Source organism: Aulonocara stuartgranti (assembly GCF_965226115.1).
Source record: "Aulonocara stuartgranti genome assembly, chromosome: 10".
Lineage (NCBI taxonomy): Eukaryota > Metazoa > Chordata > Actinopteri > Cichliformes > Cichlidae > Aulonocara > Aulonocara stuartgranti.
The window spans coordinates 23,942,837-23,963,508 of NC_138946.1; the positions used below are offsets into that span (position 1 = coordinate 23,942,837).

The following is a 20,672-nucleotide window of genomic DNA, read 5'->3' on the forward strand; positions in this document are numbered from 1 at the left end:
GTTCTTTGTCAAGGGTTGGACTAACAGTGCCTGGTTGGACAGAATCATTAACTGGCAAACATGCTTCCCAGATCAGAGTGGAGCTCTAATTACAGTATGATCATCTAATCATAGAGAACAAGGAAAGACAAAAAAGGGACCCCCATTAGTTAAAGAGAGAAAGGGAGAATGACTCAGAGCTGCAAGATAGATAGATTTGTGAAATATGCACGGTATGATTCAGTCTCATTCTAATGGCAAATAGAGGAAAAGCGTTCACAAATGTTTCAGCTTGCTCCTCCTTCTCCTTTAATCCTATCCATCCTTTTACGCCTCAGTCTTTCTCTCCTCTGCTCCTCTTCTTCAGTCTCAGTCGGCACATTGGAGTGGATTTCTTTTTTTCTCTCCCTCTTTCAGGAAAAAAATAAAAAAATAAAACAGCGTCTCGGGGGCAATTTATTGAGTGCAAATAGCAGATACAGCTGAGAGCCAGGGTATTTTGGAAAGATGCACGGGTGAGCGGGCACAGACCGGTCCGGTGACTAATTACCATAATAACGCGCACAAGTTCGCCGGCGAGTCAGGCACGTTTTATTTCTCCGTATTTCCATGTAGCCAGTGCCGCAGCGGGGAGATAATCGGGCGGAGGGAGCAGTTACAGAGAGTAGACAGAGGGAGAGAGAGAGAGAGAGAGAGGGGAGCTGGCAGCACATGATCACACTGGGTATCCAGTCACTGATCAACTGGAGCGTTCATAATTACGCTGGCGACAACATATGGGAATACAACAAGGCGAGATTGTGGTCACACCTGGTTCTGGAGGACACCGGAGGACCCGTGCGGGGACAGAGGCGGCCAAATCTCGGGGACTTTGCATCAAACAGTCGAGAGAAAAGCGTGGCATTCGAAAGCAGCATCATCCGGTAGGTGAGCCTTGATTGATGTGCGCGGACTGCCAATATGCTTGTCATCATCCGATCTGGAAAAGAGAAAAAGAAATCTGTTTTATGGCGCGTTATAGCCCAACAAGTACCTGACACACACACACACACACACACACACACACACACACACACACACACACACACACACACACACACACACACACACATTTATTTATTTATTTTATTTATTTATTTTTTACTATGCATATATTGGTTTTGTGTTTGTGCCACGGTTCAAGAAGCAATTAGGTCTGTCTGGGAAACAATGCAATCGGCTCTTTGCAAATGCCAAACCACTTGATTGAGGATGCAGGTTTCAGTGGATAGCTGGCAGTTATACACACACATATATATCTAAGCAGTGGTTTTTGATTCGGAGGCCCCGCTTGGATATATATTCAAACAAAAGGGAAGGCACACCATAAAATCTACGGGGATTAGGTGGTGATTGGCGCACATCTACATGCAAAGAAAAACCAGCTTAGTGAAGCAGACAGGCACATCAGGTACATAGCTGAGCTATTTCATATTTACATGTGTAATGTGGATGTGGAGGAACTGTGTGCTTTTTAAATGTGCAACTGAGTCTTGCTGCAAAACAGTCAGTTTACTGAAATCCTGTATACTCCTCAACCCAGCTCCTTGGATGAATCAAGACTGTAAAGTTGGTCAGGTGAGTTGTAAAAGCCCCACCCATTTGCTAAATTTTGACTGACTTGTGTGATAAAGGCTTGTGGACAGAATTGGTGCACATATTCCAAACGCAGCAGCCACTCTCAGGCCATGTATGCCGGTTAAAATGTCATTAAGTTGGGGGAAAGAGATGGAATCAGCACAAGATGTAACAAACTGAAGCCAACAAGAAGAGAAACAGTTGCTTGTGCATTAATAGCTTTTTTCAACTTACTGATTTGATGAACAAAAAAGTGGACAGAATGGGAGAGATTCTAATTTTGCAGGGTCTTTCTGCACCATCAGAATATAAATGTCCTGTATTTGCACAGGTTCCAGTCGTCAATAGATTGAATATGCAGAACCTGTGACAAGTCTTTGGGCTCTGAGGCTCACGTGTTTGAGGAACAGTGCTACTGACTGACTCAGTTTCGGACTCTCTCAAAAGAGGGTCGGCATTCCCCTCCCCAAAATGTATCAGATAAACATTTGCTATGCCAGCTTCATGTTTTAAAAATGTTTCTGTATTTGTAAATGGAAATGGAGAGCCGGATATCCACTGGCTCCTGCAAAAAACACTGCCTATCTGTCTGTTGGATTCTCAGATTGCGTTGCGCCAAACTGTGTCTTTAGCAACTCTGAGGAAAACCATTTTCAAGTATTAGTCTCTCTCCATGGAAGGATTTGATGAGGTTGAGCAACCCCATCTTACTTTGACCAAATTTCGCCTGCAGCTTATTGAATAGCCTAGTGAACTTTACAAGCAACCTTTGACAAAAGTCCACAGAGGGGCACTTGATGAGCAGAAATAGAAAAAAAAGGACACACACGAAAAAGGAACTGCACAGGCCTGAGACATGCCTGCTGCAATAACTTAATCTAACCTGTGCACATGGCACTCGAGCGATAGACAAACAGATGGCATCTCCAAAGGAATTCATCTCGTGAAAGTTGGAAGAGGTATTCCTGGATAGGTTACCCTCTGACTTGCTGGCACCGAAGCTTGCGACTGGCAGTGATGATGGCAGGCATGTTGAATGGCCTCACTGATTACATCGCTCACTCTTGTGACTTCTCCACACCTTTTTTTTTGGTAATTTTTTAAAGCCTTAAGAGTCCACGGTGGTTGCTCCGTAGCTGTGATGCTGATGCTGCACAGCGTTGCTGAATTGATTTGCATTTCCTCATCATACATCAATAGAGGCAAGCAATTGAGATTTGCAATTGCACGATGAGCTCGGGCACAATGCGGCCTTTTCCTGTGCTATTAGATGCCCGGTCATTAACATGGTTATTGAATAGTGCGGCTTTCTAATTCATTCTTTTGTGGACGGTGGAGGAGGCACGATATATTGTAGTACGACTGCTTTGTAGCATGAGAGTCTTTGTGTGATGTTTCCAGTGTTATTTGGCGAAGTGATCCTCTGCTACTACAAAACCCAGAGTGGAGCGCAAGGATACAAAAGTTTATTTGGAAGGCACAATACCTTTTATAGCCAGGAGTGTCCAAAGAGTGGCCCACTGTCGCCTGTTGTAACACTGTGAAAACAGTGTATACAGACATTTGTTGGAGCTGCTGTGTTAATTACTTCACTGCATTAAAAGGAAAAAAGATATTTAAGAACAGAATACATTGTAGGATGATTAATGTCTTTGGTGAGATATGTAATAATGTATGGGAGGCCATTCATTATTCCATTTGGCCTCAGGGCTTACTTTCTGTAATGATCAGCTTGCTGTAAGAGTGCCTTACTTGGCAACCTGTGGCAGATCACAAAGTCGTGCTGCTGCTGCCAGTGATAAGCCGGTCCCGAATCATTAGGGCTCATTTCAATTGGCTGTAAATGGAAGGTAACATTACCCGCTGACATATGGCTTATTGATGCTATTGAAGTGTGACTGAGCACGCAATCATTTTGTCCTGGTTCCTTACAGGATTTGTTTGACACCAAAATCGTGCAAAAAAAGGCAAGAAAATAGTACATAGAAGACTTCAGGTAAAGGGCAGCTGGCCACACGTCTGCAACATCGCAGCTTTAACTGAGACCTTGCTTCTTCTTCTTCTTATATTTGTATTTTGTTTTTACCGTCAGAGACAACTCAGTCTCGCTGCAAAGCAACAAAATCACACAGGAGAGATGCAATTCCAGCACATCCTAGCTAGCTGGCCTCAGCTACAGTGCTTCCTGCTCACAGTGGGAATGCACGAACTTCCCGTCCATAAAACATAACAGCACAGCCATTATATTCATGACAGCACAGTCATTATAGGAATGACAGCCTTCCCGCTACCCATTGTTGCCATTAGAGCTGAAAAATTGATGGTTTGCAGTGTATTGAAACCTGTCAGAACACACTGGAGGTGGACCAGGATTAAAACAGCTCATCAAAATAAGTTCAAATTGATTTTGACGGAAAGCACCTATACTCGCTATTGACTCGTGCTGCTAATTGCAAGGTAAGTCATTCCGAGAATCTCACTGTGTTATTTTCAGTGTCATAGTGGTAAAAGAACGCTGATTAGGGACATGCTCGTGTACTAATCGTTATTATTTTTGATGAAACTGAGCGCACTTCAGTTTCTTGCGAGGCCTTAACACGACAAAGCAGTGAGTGTTTGTCATCTGTAGTGTTACAGGCATTGTGGCATCCTTTGTGCTTTCATGCATGCTCTCTTTCAGTAATCAGCGCATTGTTAAAAAACTAGTTTTTCAGCTCCTTTGTAAAGACTTAAAATATCCATAAGGACATGGTGGTTTAGGGATCCGTCATAGTTAAAATGCATTTTTGCCCCCCCCCCCCTGCTCTAATGAAAGCCGTTGGTGAACCACATGCCATTTGCAGCAGCACGAGCACAAACACAGTCCCTCTCTTCTTCAGGGAACACATTTAGAGGGGAGGAAGGGAAGTAAAGGAGGTGTAGGCAGAGCTTTCTGGAACCAGCGTGGCTTTCAGTGTCAGTACCCTTGCCACAGGCCTGCGCTGAGCTGGACATCCTCTATCTTTGGCCATGACCACAAATTAATTAGTTGTACATTTGCAGGGTAAACAGCACGTTGAACTACTGCTGACAAAACTGAGGTTCATTGGATTAGTGTTAGTCAGCTGGCTGAGAGACAAGAGAAGGACAGCTTCTGACAGGATGTGCCTCTTTCTGCCTCCAGTTTGTGACATCTCCATGTTACAGTTTTAAACATTCATCTATGTTGCATTCATGTCTTAAATTCTTTCACTCAAATGATAAACACCCATTATCTTAATAATTTTCATGTAAATGAAGGCGTTACCTCACCGTCTTTGTGTGACTTTTTGAGCAGCCATTAGCGTATTTCATTGGAGAAGAGTTGGCAACACCGTCTTTTGTGGATTTACCCAGACATTTATTGTAAACTTCCTGCCATCCTGTGCAGCAGACGCCTGAGTTTTATGAGTGCTATTTATTTGGCAGAGCGCGAACGGCGATATCAGCACATGCACTGCAAACCGAATTCCTTCCAAGGCAAATAAAATATAAAAGGACAGAAAAACATTTCAGATTGTTCACTAATTGCCGTCGATTGTTGTAATGTTGATTGCAAAACAGCTAGCTATACGATATTCTAATGACTCTGTATTAGCCAGCAGAAAATTATAAAAGCTTTATTAACAGCTTGCAGTCTTTACTTCTGAAAAAAAGAACAGAAAAGAGATTTTTGTTCAACATCAAGCCTCGCACAATTATGCACAGCAGCTGACGACACCAGCTCTCTATATTGACTCTTTCTGCAAACTGGCATGTAATTGAAATGCCAGCTGAAACGAAATAATTCTTTTCAGGTGCTGTGAAAAAACATTCAAATGTGACATTTTTAAAAATATTTTGGCTCCAAGAATCAAAGTGGAACAACCACAAATGATTACATTCGTGACATAATTCATGGTGGTCTATCCTCACACGAGGGGAACCAGAAATCTCTCCTGTCAAAAAAGGAGTGAAGCCTGCGAGCCAGTTCAGCCAGGTTAACACGCCTCGCTCTCATCACATCAGATTTTGAGCTGCAGAGTTTGCCATCTCTCCATCTGACGTGTCATTGTCAATGCTGCATGCCCTGCACCTCCAACTCCTGTTTCAACCCCTTCACCACCCCAACATCCACCTGCAGGCTCTGAGGGATATTTACTCATAACCTCCCGTTTTCCACGTGATTCACATATTTGCAGGGAGCAGTGAGCTGGGAGCCTTTATTCTGCTGATCTAATCAATCCTTCATTTAAACGTGAGTTGTCTGACTGAAGTGAGAAAAACCCAACGTTTATTTAGGCACACTGAACTAGGGCAAAATGGATTCTCCCAGCTAAACAATGAGAGGAAGATTGCTGTGCTGAACTTCTAAATGGGGACGGAGCTCTCAGGAACGCAACCAAAGTGCTTGTTTTCTTCTTTTTGTCTTAAACCGTCACTAATAGTCCCCCCCCCCCCTTTGAAGTGGTCAGCCTTTCATGGAGAGTGATGGTGACGTTGAGGAGTTGGGGAGGCTCAATCTCAATACACATTTGAAAAACAAACTAATGAAGACACTTGGAACATGACGGGTGGTGCAGATTGGGTGGGGGACTTGGGGGGTGGCGTAATCCACCACTGCTGTTACTCTTAACAACCAGTCCTTTTGCTAAATGTGGAAAAGGCTTCAGCTCGTCTTCTAAAATGGATTCTAGGTGCAAAAATGAGAAATTGGCAATTTAATGATATCATTAGAAAAGACCAGACAGGAACTGTTCTTCCTCTCCTGCTATGCCTCAGTCTAGTCTTACTGCGTGTGCACTGCATATCTTTTTCTGATTGCATCAGCTGTGTTGGTGATATAACCATTTACTGTGGTTGGAGGCTACACGAACAAAGCTTCCTGCATTAATTTTGTCCATTTCAGTTGTTTGTACATCTACCATTTTCACAGGGAAAAAAAGCCTCTTGATGTTTCGGTCTTTGAAAAAACAGGAAGCAGGTTTAACACGGTGACGTTCAGAACAGTGCTACTTTGGCCGCGCATGCAGAGCGACCAGTTCACGGACAGATGAAAGCTCGGCGCAGATGAAAGCTGCGCGAGGATGTGGGGTCATCACCGCGCTGTCACCGCCCAATAGCTGGCTTTACTTTCGGAATAAGCGATATTCTAGAGTCTCCTGAATTGAATGTCGAATAACAATAGTTGTGGGAACAGACATCAATGGCTTGAAGCTGCTCGTGTGAGCGTACTGAGCTGGAATAAAATCACAATTTGTCGGTCTCAAAAGAGCCTGTGTTGCTCATCCACAGGCAATATTATTTCCTCCTTCATACATTGTATTGCCATGTTGAGAGAGTGAAAAAGCAAATTCTTTCAATTTTCATTCATTCTTCATTTTAGTAACAGGCTCAGGGTACACATGATGAAGGAGATCTAGTGTAGATAAAGTCTGGAAGAAGTAATGAAAAAAAATCCAAACTTCTGCCTGGAAGAAACGCTAGTGAAATAGAAGAAAGGCACACTGATACTGATATCTTATGAACAATATGTAGCTCATAACTGCTGTTATACAACACAGAGCGCCACTGCTGCACAGGAAAACACTGCTTATGTTAGGATGATGGTGCAGTTTTGTACATGTTCATGCTATCCTAGATTTTTTATAGTGTATCTCAGGCAAAATTGTTGGGATTTGAGGTCTAAGGTGAAGCTCGCATACTGATAATTATTATCTGAGTGAGTGATTTTCAAAGTCGATTTAAAAAGGCTAAGACCTTTCGAGTCTAAAATGCAAAAACAGCAGCCGTTAATGGTGTTTTTCTCAAATACGCTGCGGTGCTAAATGAGACATGAAGTAGGCTTTCTGAGGCCCCAAAGTATTGACACCGCTGAATCCAACGCTAGTCTCTGAATGTATCTTTTAAACCTTCTTGTTTGCTTTAAATCAAAGAAACAAGTATCTTATGAAAAGCCTAAGCTTGTGGGCTTAGTTTTGTTTGTCAGTAATCAAGCTTGATCCCACATCTCCTGACAAAATATACACAAAAAAAGAAATGGCAGAGCCACCCAAGCTTCAAAAGGCTGCTCAGATGTGAACTATAGAATGAGCAAAAATGAATTAAATATTAAACGTTTCCCATGAGATGAAACGTGATTGGCGGGTGAAGCCGCATGTGTCTTGTCCACTCGTGTAACATGAAAGGTTTAAAGAACTCTACTAATCTGTAAATCTGCCGCAGCTGAGCAAAGAATATATGGAACAACTTCACATCAAATCCAGTGTGCTGAGATACAGTGTTTTCCAAAATAACAGCAGACATGCTGCTGACCTTTTTTTTTTTTCCCTTATAGTAATTTACTCTGTGGCTGTTGATTGATGGCCTCCAAGTCAGAGAGAGCAATCATGACATCAGATTTTATACAGTATGTTTTTAGTGCAGCGGTGCTCCTTTAAGGCTTCACAACAATCTTCATTCATCACACGCAAGTGGAAAACAAGCTTTTGCTAAAAACAAAAAACGCACATACACACACACAAAAAAACGGATGCGTCATTTTCCTGCTGTTTACTAGTCGTTGTAGTTTGAGGGAACAACCCATTGCACCCCTCCCTCCACCATTTACTTCCTGTGCTCATGAAGATGAGGCCATCAAGATGAGACCTTTTGCATCCCATTTTTCACTCGCATTGATGAATTTGTATTTCCATCATATTTTGGAACCTGTTTGTCATTGCGCCTGCTTAATTAGAGGAGGAAAAGTGAATCCGAACCCAAAGGGATGACTGTTTTTGTTCTGGCTAAAATGAGCCTTTTTTTCCCCTCCCAAGGAGCTTCTCTTTCTACAGTGGAGCTTTATTTTTCCCCAGTCTGTGCTAATTAGTCGGAGGAGCACTGTAATGAATACTGCAACAGGCGATGGGTAAATGTGTAGTCCTCTGCAAACAAAGCAATTCAAAGTATGCATAAAATACCACGTTGCTGTATACGGTTAATGTCACGGGAAACCCTAGGGTGCACTCATTTGGACTAATGTATTAGGAATCACTGTGTTGTGGCCTGCATATTTAGCAACTTTGCCATCAACATGAAAAATGGTTAGTCATATTTCCCTTCCACATCACGCTCGCCTTCTCGCTCCTTTTTCCTTCAATGTCGTTTTCTCCTTTTCTCTGTGATGTCGACCCCTCTTCTTTTGAGCTGCTGTGTTTTTTTTTTGTTATCATCAGAGAGACAAATGAGAAACAAGAAAGAAAGAGAGCCTCGGGGCTCGTGTCCTCACATCATCGCCACCCCCTTTATCTCTCCCCGCACTCCTTCTCCTTCTCTATCCTCCATCTTTCCGTCTTCCTGAGTGACAGCTGGCAGCCAGTAGGGTACAGTGGGCATGCCAAACCAAGTGCAGATATTTGCCAAGTGACTTGAGAAAATACACATTTGAACGTGACTGACTCATGCATGCTGTGGATCCTCCTTTTGCTGCTCTTTTATTTCTTTTCGGATAGCTCAAACAGCGTGTGCGGTGCGCATTACACTCCTCGGCTGCCCACGGATCTTTGTGGTCATTAAAACATGTACGTCCGCAGAAGGCTTGTAAATGAATCCGTTGGGACGGTCTTGAAGCAGAGGCCGCAAAGGCAGCTGCCATAAAATTGAGCTTTGAAAGCGCAGCATGTGGACAAGAAATGATTAAAAAAAAACAGTTGCACGTGTATTGATTTTAAAATTTTGAATTTTGTTGGAAACACATTCATTCGTGATGGAGGAAGACTACTCGCTTAGAATTTGACTCAAATTAAAGAGTAATTGACCTCTAATGCTGTGACTCCTGCACATTTACAGAGCTTCACACTCCAAACAGCACAGCTTCAGCTTAGCCGAGTCTTATATCTTATCACTCAGCATGCCATATGTGACATGCTGAGTTGTAAGTGGTGTTGAAAAACACGAGGAGCTGCCATGAAAAAGGAGGATTATTCTTTAATAATTTTCACAGAATTCCCTAACGGCAGGCTGCTTTCTTTTCATTCCTTTGCCCTAAATGGGAATTGACATTTGGGTCAGGTTCTCTGGGTGATGAAGAGCGAACAGAGGTTCTGAAAATCCAAGATTAGTGTTGCATGGAGGCCTGATTGATGAATTTTACAGCAGTTTATGGAGGTGCACAGGTCAGTGATTGCAAACAGGGAATTACAGGAAAAAAACGATTGCCTACATAGAGAGTACAAGAAAATCAAAGCATACAAGAGAAAGGGAAACACACACACACACACACACACACACACACACACACACACACACACACACACACACACACACACACACACACCACATGCCCACGGCGAATATCAATCTGTAATCTGGGATTATTCTAGTACAGAAGGAGGGCATTTCCAGCACTTTATACTATGTGGGAATACACAAAATGCACAAAAAAGACAAAAAAAAGACAAAACACAAATCTGAACCTTGAGGGATAAAGCAAGACAGACGGTAATGAAAAATCAGTGATACAGAGATTTGTTGTTTTGCTTTGATGGGCGAGACAGACAGATAGAGGGAGAGGGAGAATCCAATTCTGAGCCCCCGAAACAACAGCAACAATAATCCGCTGGAGGCAAGAGACACTTCACAGACGTTTCAGTATACATCTGATTTCTGCACGAACGTTCTATTGGTGCCATTAGCACGAGTTCAACATCCAGCATCATAACACTGATTGCTCCAATAACAGTTGGGACATTTGTATAATTATCCAAACAGACAGGAAGCCTTTACACTACATGGCATTATGTGGCTTTGCAGCGCAGTGAAAGCTGGTGGAAAAGAGGCTGCTTTATGACATATAAAAGAGAGGCTGGTGGCGAATGGTGGAGCAGAACAGGGAGAGACTGCTGCTCTTTATGGTGGAGACATCTTGGTAATTAATCAGCATCAATTTTGATAATGGAGAAAGAGCGTAGATCTAATAAAAAAAAATACACACAGGAACATTTTCTTCCCATTTTGTAAATAACTAAAATGAAAAACTTTGGGGTTTAGCTCAATGGGCAGCCAAAACAAGACTAATTAATCTCATCTAACAGAGAAGAATACATGTTTGCGAGTTCCAGCCTTGATCCTTATTCTCTTCACTTAAATTATATGTTTGAGATCCCTTCCCAGACGCCTTAACGCCCACTCACATCCTGGGCCATCTGATCTCAGGAATTCGCATGGTAAGGTGGGGCCAGGTTTCACAATGAACTCACCCGAAACTCTGGCTGATTGGGACCCACACCCAGTTTCACACCTTGGGTCAGGCGATTAGAGGATCATCAGGGGGTCCTTTTGTCCCTCTGTGGGGGGTCACTCCCACTAGGTTTATATCTGGGACTCTCCACCATTTGACCTTAGAACTGAGGAAGCTTCTCGGATGAGAGGTGAAACGTCTTCAAGCAACTTAAAGAAGTCCAGACGCTTTTCTTTGCAAGCTCCTTTGACTACGATGACCTGGATAACTGAGAACCTTCACAGATAAATTATATGTAGTTTTTTTGGTCAGTTGTGGTGTGCACTAAAAGCAGAGAGGCTATACTGGTGTAGCATGGTGGCCTGCTAATGCTGCTCCACACTCAAATCATTTAAGTCACACTTGGGTTTCAGTGGTCATTGGGATTCCTTTTTACAAGCCCACTGATCAATCAGTCTCGTAATTCAATCTCCCCCCGGTCAATTGTGTTTATATGAATAATTCACAAACCATCACAGAAAGCTCGGTGAACTGGCTCACAAGTAGGACACTGCCCTTTAATAGCGGGGAGACGTGAATGCAATAAGTCCAAAGGAAAACCAGATAACATGAAAATGCCCGTCTAACTGGGTGCTGCTGTGGGTTTGAACTTTCACCTCTGTGAATTTTATGGATGAAAAGCTGTTTCCTCTCAGCTTTCTAAACTTTCAAGCGTAAATGCTCACAGAGCCCGAGTGTTGCCCACACTCCGCCGCTGTAGCTCTGCTGTGGAGTTTCAAAATAAAGGCAACCTTTTGATTACAGTCTGTGAAATCGAACTATTAAAGTTCTCAAATTGTTCCTGAGTTTTTACCTGTAAAAATCGTTATCAAATTTTTTTTATTTATATATTGATAGTTGTTTGTATTTGTTTTTTTCTTCTTCACCATTTTTGATTCATTGATGTGCAAAATTATAACAGATTCTGTGCACCGCGACATGGACACGTTTGAGATTTGAGTCGCTCATGCAACTCTAAAGTGACGCTCACGATTTAGATGAATCATCTGCATTCTCGAGTTCCTATAAATATTAAATATAACCTCTTAAAAAGTGCTCGTTGTCATTTTTAGTATTCAGTTTTAGTGTATGGAGAAATTAAGCCAGATTTTCAGGGGCTTTGTGTTAAACACACAAAATTAGGGCAGGAAGATAATTAAAAGAGGAGGAGGATTAGTTGGATAAAATTATATTTAAATATAGAATAATAAGCCTCTGTAATGGTGCTGTAACTTGATTGTACAACAGTAGTACGAGTTGGCGCAGTGCATTTAGCGGTTTAATATATCACATTGCATGTAATTACTGGGACTGGTGTATTATAAAAGTCAGAGTTTCACAATTTCATCTCTTTACCATGACAAATGACAAATGCATTACATCACTGGGCTGTATTACGTATATTTTTTACATGATAAACTACCACATTTGCAAGTGCAAATTTATGCCAATAGCTTTGTTTCCCCCCAGTTTCCTGTTTCAGATTAATGCCTCTCATTTAGCTCTTGCATGCAGCCAGCCTATGCCAGTCACATGCAGCATCCGTCTGTTCTATACTTTGCGGCACAAATGCAGAATCAGAGCCTGTTGCACCGCCCACACTAGGTCAGATTACAGCGACACATCAGTCGCTCGCGGTGTGGACGCACTGTCAGAGTGCAATAACTGCCAGCCCACACAGACGGTGCCCAGATGGACAGGTTTACTGTTTCTGATTTCCTTCCCTCCTCCTGCCACTGAACAGTCCTCTCCCTCTGCTTCAGGCTTTGTGCTTTGTGAAATGAAGTGCGATGATCAATTGCGCTGAAAATTTCTCAGAAGGTTTAAAATGGAGTTCCGTGGCCCCGGCCTGCCTGCTGAATTTTTTAACTTGTGCACTGTGCACAAAGACAAATGACTACCCTTTATGGAACTGCCTTAAGCAGTCTGATTATTATACTGTAGGAGTTTAATATTAAAGAGGAGAGTTGTTAAATATACAAAAACATAACATTTTGTGATTTATGATCTTTGTGGTAAATTTGATCATATCTTTTTTATGAAACTATCTGGTTTCTCTGGGGGGTTTTTTAAACTAATAAAACAGAAGTCCTATGCATGTATTTTAACAGCGTCACAGTTGGTCATGTGGCCATGGATTTCTTCCAGTACACACACTTTCTGAGAATAAAGGAATTGGATTGGAGATTAAAAAATACCAGGAAAACATAAACTTTCTTGACATTTAGGTTATTGGTTTTGTGACTGCAGAGAAGGTTTATGGCAGGGAGCTTTCTCAGAGGCCAAAAGAAGACAAAGAAAGCTAATCTCACTTAGAAGGGTAAAATCAGCTTTAAACCTAATGAAGTATTATACTGGGGTCAATGAGGTAGAGGCACTGCAGTGAGCACACACAGCGTGCATGCATGTGTGTATGCACAGTTTGTGTGAGTGCGCTTTGTTATATGAGTGGGGGTTTGTTTGTCAGGGGGTTGCAGTGATAATGTTGGCATCATCAAGACGTGAAGTCTTTCAAGGGAGATTGAGCAACGTTAGGGTGTAAGGGCAAGAGAGAGTAACGTCTACTTCCAGGACTTTCCACACAGTAGAACTAACAGCAGCTCTGGGAGGCTGTATTTATGCACTTGGAGCTAACAAAGCTGGACTTTTAATCAAAGTTATTACAATTTCTCCTCAGGGAAACAGGAATACATGTATGCGAAAAAAAATTGTTAGGGGGTTCATTTTGCTCACTTTTGCTTGAGTTGTGACAATAAACGCTTTGCACTTTACCCCGCCACGTTCTCGTCCTTTCACGTGGTGTGCTTATCTTTACTGCTCAAATGTTGTGGACCGCTCTGCCAGTTTTTGTATTATCGCAAACCACACAAACAGAATTTGGGTAAACGTTGTGCGATCGTGTGTGAAAATGAACATTTAATCTTTTTCCACCCCCCAATCTGGCCCTCTGCTGACATTTTAAATACTTATGCAATGCAAGTAACATAAATTATATGATGACAGTATTTGAAAACTGCAATGATATTTATACTATATATATAGTGAGCAACATACAAATGTAGACTAATCTTATATAGTAATGTGTTCATGTGTTTTTTACCTCAAGAGTTAGTGGAGACCAAAAAGGAGGTAGGGTACATATTGGGCTTTAAATAGGATCCTAGATAAATAATAGAGTTGAACTGCAACTTGCATGTTTTTGCTATATCAGCTTTCAGGTGATAATATATTATGTTGGGTTTACAGCGTGTTTGTGCCTGAAGTGAAGAGAAAGAGGCCCGAGTGCAGTTTTTAGCTCGTCAGGTTGAAGGACACATGGGCTCATGCCACAGCAAAGGCATCCACTGATTGTCCGTCCTTCTACAATTCAAAAGGATTGCTACAGGATTGGTCCGAGTTTAATCAAACTTCATCAATGATTACCTAATGGGTCCTAACCCAAACTGTTCTCAAGGCTTTACAGGCACTTTTCCATTTTCTCTGCGTAGCCTTCATGCTCATTACTTCCACTTTCTCCAATTCCTCCTCCTCATGTACTGAACAGTATTCAATTTAGATCATTTAGAAAAGCTAACACAAGATTCTCAATGTGTAAGACCAACCTGCACAAAAACATAAAGAACTTCCAAAATGATGTGATACCTTGAAATACCTTGTAACCTATTAGATCAATCAGGATTTTAATTTTCATGATAATGGAGGGAGTGGCTCCTACATTAGAAAGGTGTGCCATAATCACCATTATGGTAACATCAGTAATACTGTTGAAGTGTTTATTCTCTTTAATGCTTTTTTGGGGCCATTGTTACCACTGACCATGTAGTCATAATCCTCCTGAACTCAAACAAGATTCATTTGTCCTGGATATGACTGTTTTTAAGTCTCATTAGCCTGTGCAACACAGCCGACCAATGACAAGAGAGATCATCACTTTTTCTGTACTTCACATATTACCATAACCTGAGAACAATGAGCAAACTGTAATTTTCATAACAAAAACCAGGTTAATACAAACCACTTCATAGAAAATGAACATCAACATAGTGAATTCATTGAACTATAGTCTGATTTTCAATTACTTCTATTAACAGTCAGAGTTGCAGACTTGTTTGGAGAGTTCAGGTTATGCAGAACATCAGTATAAAACATTAAGCATGAATTAGATGGGTGTGTTTTCTATTTGGTATACTGTACCTGTTCTTAGACTGATGGCTTAAATTTCAGCCTGCTGTAATCTATAGTTTAACAGTACAGTCATATTTGAATTGTTCACATTAAATTTATTTGCTTTAAGCAAAAGAAAAGTGAATGTTTTATAACTATTACTGTAAACGAGCACGATTAGCAGTTCAGTAATTTAAAAACGTATTGCTCAAGTAAGATGTCTTGATGAGGACGTGTGTAATTAGTTCTGTAAAATGTGGTCAGTGTAATGTCCAGATACAAGTCAAGGTTGAGCTGCTCTATGGGCCCAAGTCAAGGGCGTGTGGTTTGAGAGATGACAGCTATATTTTCCCCACCAGGACAATAAATGTCATCAGTCCTAAAAATATGGCAGCAGCAGTGCTGTGGTCAAAGGTCAAAATGGACAGAGTTCAAAAATAGAGTTTTTCCCGAAATTTAATGATAGCCATGGATGCCAGCAGGTTCACTGACAGAGATAAAAACCTGGTTGACCTCCCAAAAGCCACATGGAGAAATATGAAATTTTGTGGCTTCAGTCACCGCCACAGCTGCTGCTGATGTCATTCAAATCTGAATTCATTGAGTTTCAATACACTGCAGATTATGCCATCAGAGTTTCGGTCTCCCCTCAGTCAAAGATTGTCCCAGGTAACTAGTAGATGTAAGTTCAGTCAGTTAGTTAGTCAGCTATTGCATGTTTATCGTATTCATTTAATCTTAGAAAATGTATTCTTTGGTGCTGGACTTTGAGTCTTTGACTGAGAGAGAATGCGTGAAGAGAAATTGTTAAACTCAATAAAAATTTGTAATCGCTAAATATAATATAAGAGGTTATTTTAAAAAATAAATATGAAAGTGCACACATGTAGCAAGACAGCTGCTAATGACAACAACTAAAGCAGCCTTGATTGTAAATTAGGGGGAAAATACCAGTTCTGACAGTAACACTGTTTCTGTGTCAGGAGTGAATAAATAATGTTGTGAATAATTATGTAAACAACTGTCCTCTTTATACAGGTTTCCACACTCCATCCACCTTCTTATATGCCTGTTTGGGGTGCAGTAAAGAAACAAAACACAGTAAATGAAGTTAAAGATGATTTAGTCTCATGAGCCGGCGAGACGATTTCCTATCTAACGCTAGAATGAGCAGTCATGCTAACAGGAGGCTCCTTACATGTTTCAAATAATAAGCCATGTTTGAGGCTGACAAATGCTAATTGAGTGTTTGCCTGTTTGTCTCTCAAAATGATCCCACACTTTGATTTTCCTGCCTGGCATACATTATTATTACACTGCCAGGACCAGCTGTGTGAATAATAATATCTTCCTGTGACTCACTGACCGAGGAAAACATTTCTAAGATGTTTCTGATCAACCGATGCCTAGATGACTGTGACAGTTAAGCAAACAATTATAAAAACGTCCAATATAACAAATGGGTATTTCGAATTTTACAAAATAGTTTAGTTTTTTTTTGGCTCCTAACAATCTGCGTATCTGGGACCATGTGAGGATACAATAGAGGCTTTTTTCCCAGAGGAGGAAACTATGCCTTCTGCCTCTCACCATGTACTGCCAAGTCCTTCTGTATCATTTTATGCTTGATTTTCTTTTCCTATTACCTCATGAACAGACAGTATGGCGGCCCATGGGATATGTCAACATGCAGAGCCATTAAAATATTAGACCTCGTTTATTATTAACTCTGTAGCGTACACAACTGGCAGCAACCTTTTAATATTCATACAGCTTGACTGTTCCCTAATGATGCTAAGAGGACCGAGCGGGATCAGATTAATGCAGGCACACACACACGCACACATGCAGGCGGACTATGACAATCGGGTACATAATTGGACATATAGCTTTTAATAATCAGTTCACTTATCTAGGTGTAACTAATGGAAATGCACACATGAAGGATCTTTAGAGCTGAAGATGTTCGGTGCAGCACTGTGGTCAGATTGACGTGGCCCGTTAGATTAGATCAGCTTGAGCTATTTCTGTCTTTTTTTGGGTCCAAACTCGCTGCAGGGAAGAGAGGTTGGAACACTGTCCGCTCGGCTGAGTGGTCGAGTGAAGGCGACCCGTCACGCACACAGAAAAGACTTTTTAGAACAAACATTTTTTTTAGTTGGGGGGAGTTAAAGCTTTCAGTGAACTGCACCTCATCTGAGCTGCAGGCCTCCAAACAGAGAGAATAAGCTGGTATATTGGTCAATGCTACAAGGACCGAGAAACGTTAATAATGCAGTTTGGACAGCGATATCGCGATCTCTTGCTTTCTCGGGGAGTTGTAAATTTGTCGTTAAAAAGCAAGAACAACAAAACCAGAATTATCCAGACGTGAGTCATCTGCAAGATTGGTCTATGTTTTCTGGATGCCCTTTGTCCCTCTCTATTCTTATCCTGCCTAATTTCCTCTCTGTCTCACACGTTCTTTTTTTTGTCCCCCAGCATGTTGACCTTGTCCCCTATTCCACCTTATTCGATCGGGAGATACTCCACAAAGTAGTGTGTGTGACTGTGTGTGTGAGTGTCTGTGTGAGAGGAGGGCCAAAGAAGAAACACAGTGGTGAGAGAGAGAGCAGTGAAGAGAGAAGGAGGAAGAGAGAGAGCAGTGAGGTGTCCAGCACTTAAATTGCCTGTTTATTTCCAGTCATTGCATCAATTACACTGATACAGCTTAAAAATGGGCCCCTGTGTTTGTGTGTATGTGGGAGATGGGGGATGGAATAGAAAAACAATTAGGAATGATAGATATGGAGATTTTTTTATGCTGTAGTATGCAGTTTTATGCTTTGTGCGAGTCACAGAAACACACAAGGGGACAGAGAAAAGAATTTATGTTTTGTTACCAGGCAGTAAAGGAGTGGAAACTACATTTCACTTGTGATCTTTTTGACATCTAATTGCATGCGCGTGAAGAGGGCTGCCTGGGTGTGTCTGCATGTGTGTGTTATGTGGGGTCAGCCTGTGGCTGCCCTGAGATCGGGTGCGTGATCGTCTGCTCTCTGGAGAAGAGGGGCGTGCCTGTGACAGGCTGCAGTGATTAGTGGAGCTCAGCGGGCAGAATATGTCAGACTCAGCCGACTCCATGAACCATTTCGGCCTGCAACTCTGCAATTTGTCTCCCACTTTGCATCATATAACAGCCTCAATGTGGCTGCTGCATGCGCGTTTGAAACGCTCCCGATTGTCTCGCCTTGCATTTCTTTTTGGGCCTCCTGTGGCGAGGTCGATTTGAAGCACTGATTGGTGAGATGCTACCAAATTACGTTTGCACGATAAGGCTTTTTTTCACAGGAAGGAAACATAATGATTTGAATACACTACAATTACAGCTTACTTTAGCTAATATGAGAGTACATATTGTTTGAAGTCAACGCTTGTTAAGGAAAAAAAAACTTCTCAGGTTTGGCTCCTCCAGCAAAGATATTATGAAGAACAAAAATGAATTCAATTAGTGAAACTGAGCAAAATTACAAACTACACTTTAACTGTTTATGCCTTTGACTAAAGTACTTACAGCACCCACTTGTTCTGTCTTAGGCCAAAGATCACTCAGACAGACACGTGCGGTTATACAAGATTCGCACTCTGAAAGCAACCCACATTAACTCTTATATTTCTTATGCTTTGGTTTTCCTCTCAATCTAATTTTCATACGTGAACATGATTTACTGCATTTGAACTTGTTGACTGCTGCAGCACATTATTGTGTAAATATCCCTGAAATGTTGCCTCAGTCTGTTTAGCTGCTGGTTTGTCCCTCTCTGTAAGTTACTATTTAAATATTACATATTGGAAAGTAATTTGATTCATTAGTAGCTCACTGGAAAACTTCTCAACACTTTTCTTTATTGCTCACATCAGATCTGTTAGCTGTCTTTAAAAATCTCAAGCCCTGCAGCCCTTGTACTTGTAGAGCTCTCGTGGCTCTCTTCCACAGCATGTCCTCCATCCTGTCTTCCTTCTCTCACCACAACCGGTCGCAGCAGATGGCCCCGCCCCTCCCTGAGCCTGGTTTTGCCGGAGGTGTCTTCCTGTTAAAAGGGAGTTTTTCCTTTCCACTGTCGCCAAAGCGCTTACTCATAGGAGGTCATTAGATTGTTGAGTTTTTTCAATATAAAGCGCTTTGAGGCAACTGTTGTTGTGATTTGGCGCTATATAAATAAAATTGAATTGAATTGAATTTTAGAGTAGTGTACAGTGTGGTTTATGAAGCTTACATGTGTTGCTACTGGACATTAACGTTGCAAAACAATGCTTATTTACAGATCCAGTAGTTAATGAGCAACATTAGCATTCATCTGCTGTGATGTTTTTATCTAAAAACTGAAAGTTCATTATTGCCTTTTTTTAAAATCATCATTATTTTTTAAACTCTATTTATAGTCTCTAACAACTCTTGAGGGAGTTGGTAGTTTGCAGCAATTACGACAGCATGTTTACCTGGCAATACTTAACTTCTGTTTGATGTTTAGCAGACAGTGTTTTTAGAGCTTTTTCTCAAGAAATACCTGATGCACCCACCAGCTGTTTAAACCTTTTTATTTGTGAGGGGCAGCCAGTCACAAGAGAGCTGCCTTTAATGGGATAGAGTACCTAAAACTACTTGTTTCAGATTGAGAGACTGCACCAATGCCCAGAATAGGATAAATAAGGACTATTTGAACTGCAAATCATGCAAAGCTACCCTACTAGAGTCCAAGAATAAAAACAGCAGGGAATGAGCTTAACAGGTCCTCTTTAAAGCTCTCTGAATCCAAGGGGATCTGCAAACTTGAGGTGCCAATTTTCTGCAGGTTCCTCACCCAGCCTATTTCTGTCACATTGTTTTCAGATTTTCATTTGAGAAGAATCAACAACTGCGCAATTATGCGCTAATGAAAATAATTATTACACTCACCACTGCTGAAGGAGCTATCAGATTTCCCGCATAGGAAATGTCAAAGTAAATCCATGTATTAGGAGGAACTACTTTTAATCAGCCTCTGAACAGCCAATCATACTGGCTCATTACTGTCAAAAGCAGAGAGCATGAAAAACATGGATGGCAGATTTAGTGGCCTGCCCTCATCTCTCTGGGATGCATACACAGTTTTTATGGGAAGGGAAACAATTCATCACAGGGCAGTTCATCAGTGGATAACTTTTAATTAATGTTCAAACGCGCGGACCTTTAAAACGCCACCCTCAGCTCACTCCTCTCGAGTTGTCTGCTCCGTTTGTTTCCTTCCCCTTAAATCTACACCTGTTCTTCTTCTTTTTCCCTCCTTGCCCTCAAAGTGTGATTGGTCTATTTACTCATCCGCTTTCACTCCAACACTGCCCCACTCTATTTTCACAGCTTCTCTTTTCCTCTCCACTCTATATTCCCTCCATGTTTACATTAGTTTCACTGGCAAGTCCTCGCAGCTCGCTCCCTGCCAATGTTTGTGTTTTGGTGAATGCTGCCCCCTATTTCCAGCATTTTATCATCTTAATTTCCCTTCAAACCAGCTCATTTATTTCCTTATATCAGTTTTTCTCTTTTTTTTTTCTTTTTGTCCTTGTCCACCCCCACTCTTCTGCCCTGAATTAGCAGCATCAAGGCTGAGAATTAAAAGAAATGGCCGATCAGAGAGTGCAG

The 20,672-nt window shown here is 41.5% G+C and overlaps 1 protein-coding gene across 4 annotated transcripts in view; it reads left to right on the forward strand.

Moving 5' to 3' along the window:
• The first annotated feature begins 283 nt into the window (after positions 1 to 283).
• Positions 284 to 20,672, forward strand: part of flrt1a (fibronectin leucine rich transmembrane protein 1a) — a 43,737-nt gene continuing 23,348 nt past the window's right edge. For 2 of the 4 annotated variants that reach the window (XM_082549367.1, XM_082549370.1), the window contains exon 1: positions 284 to 902. The gene's annotated coding sequence lies outside the window, so the exon portion shown is untranslated. Of the gene's footprint in view, positions 907 to 1,561; positions 1,597 to 20,672 lie in introns of all 4 variants that reach the window. The other 2 variants (XM_082549368.1, XM_082549369.1) reach the window with 2 other exon arrangements.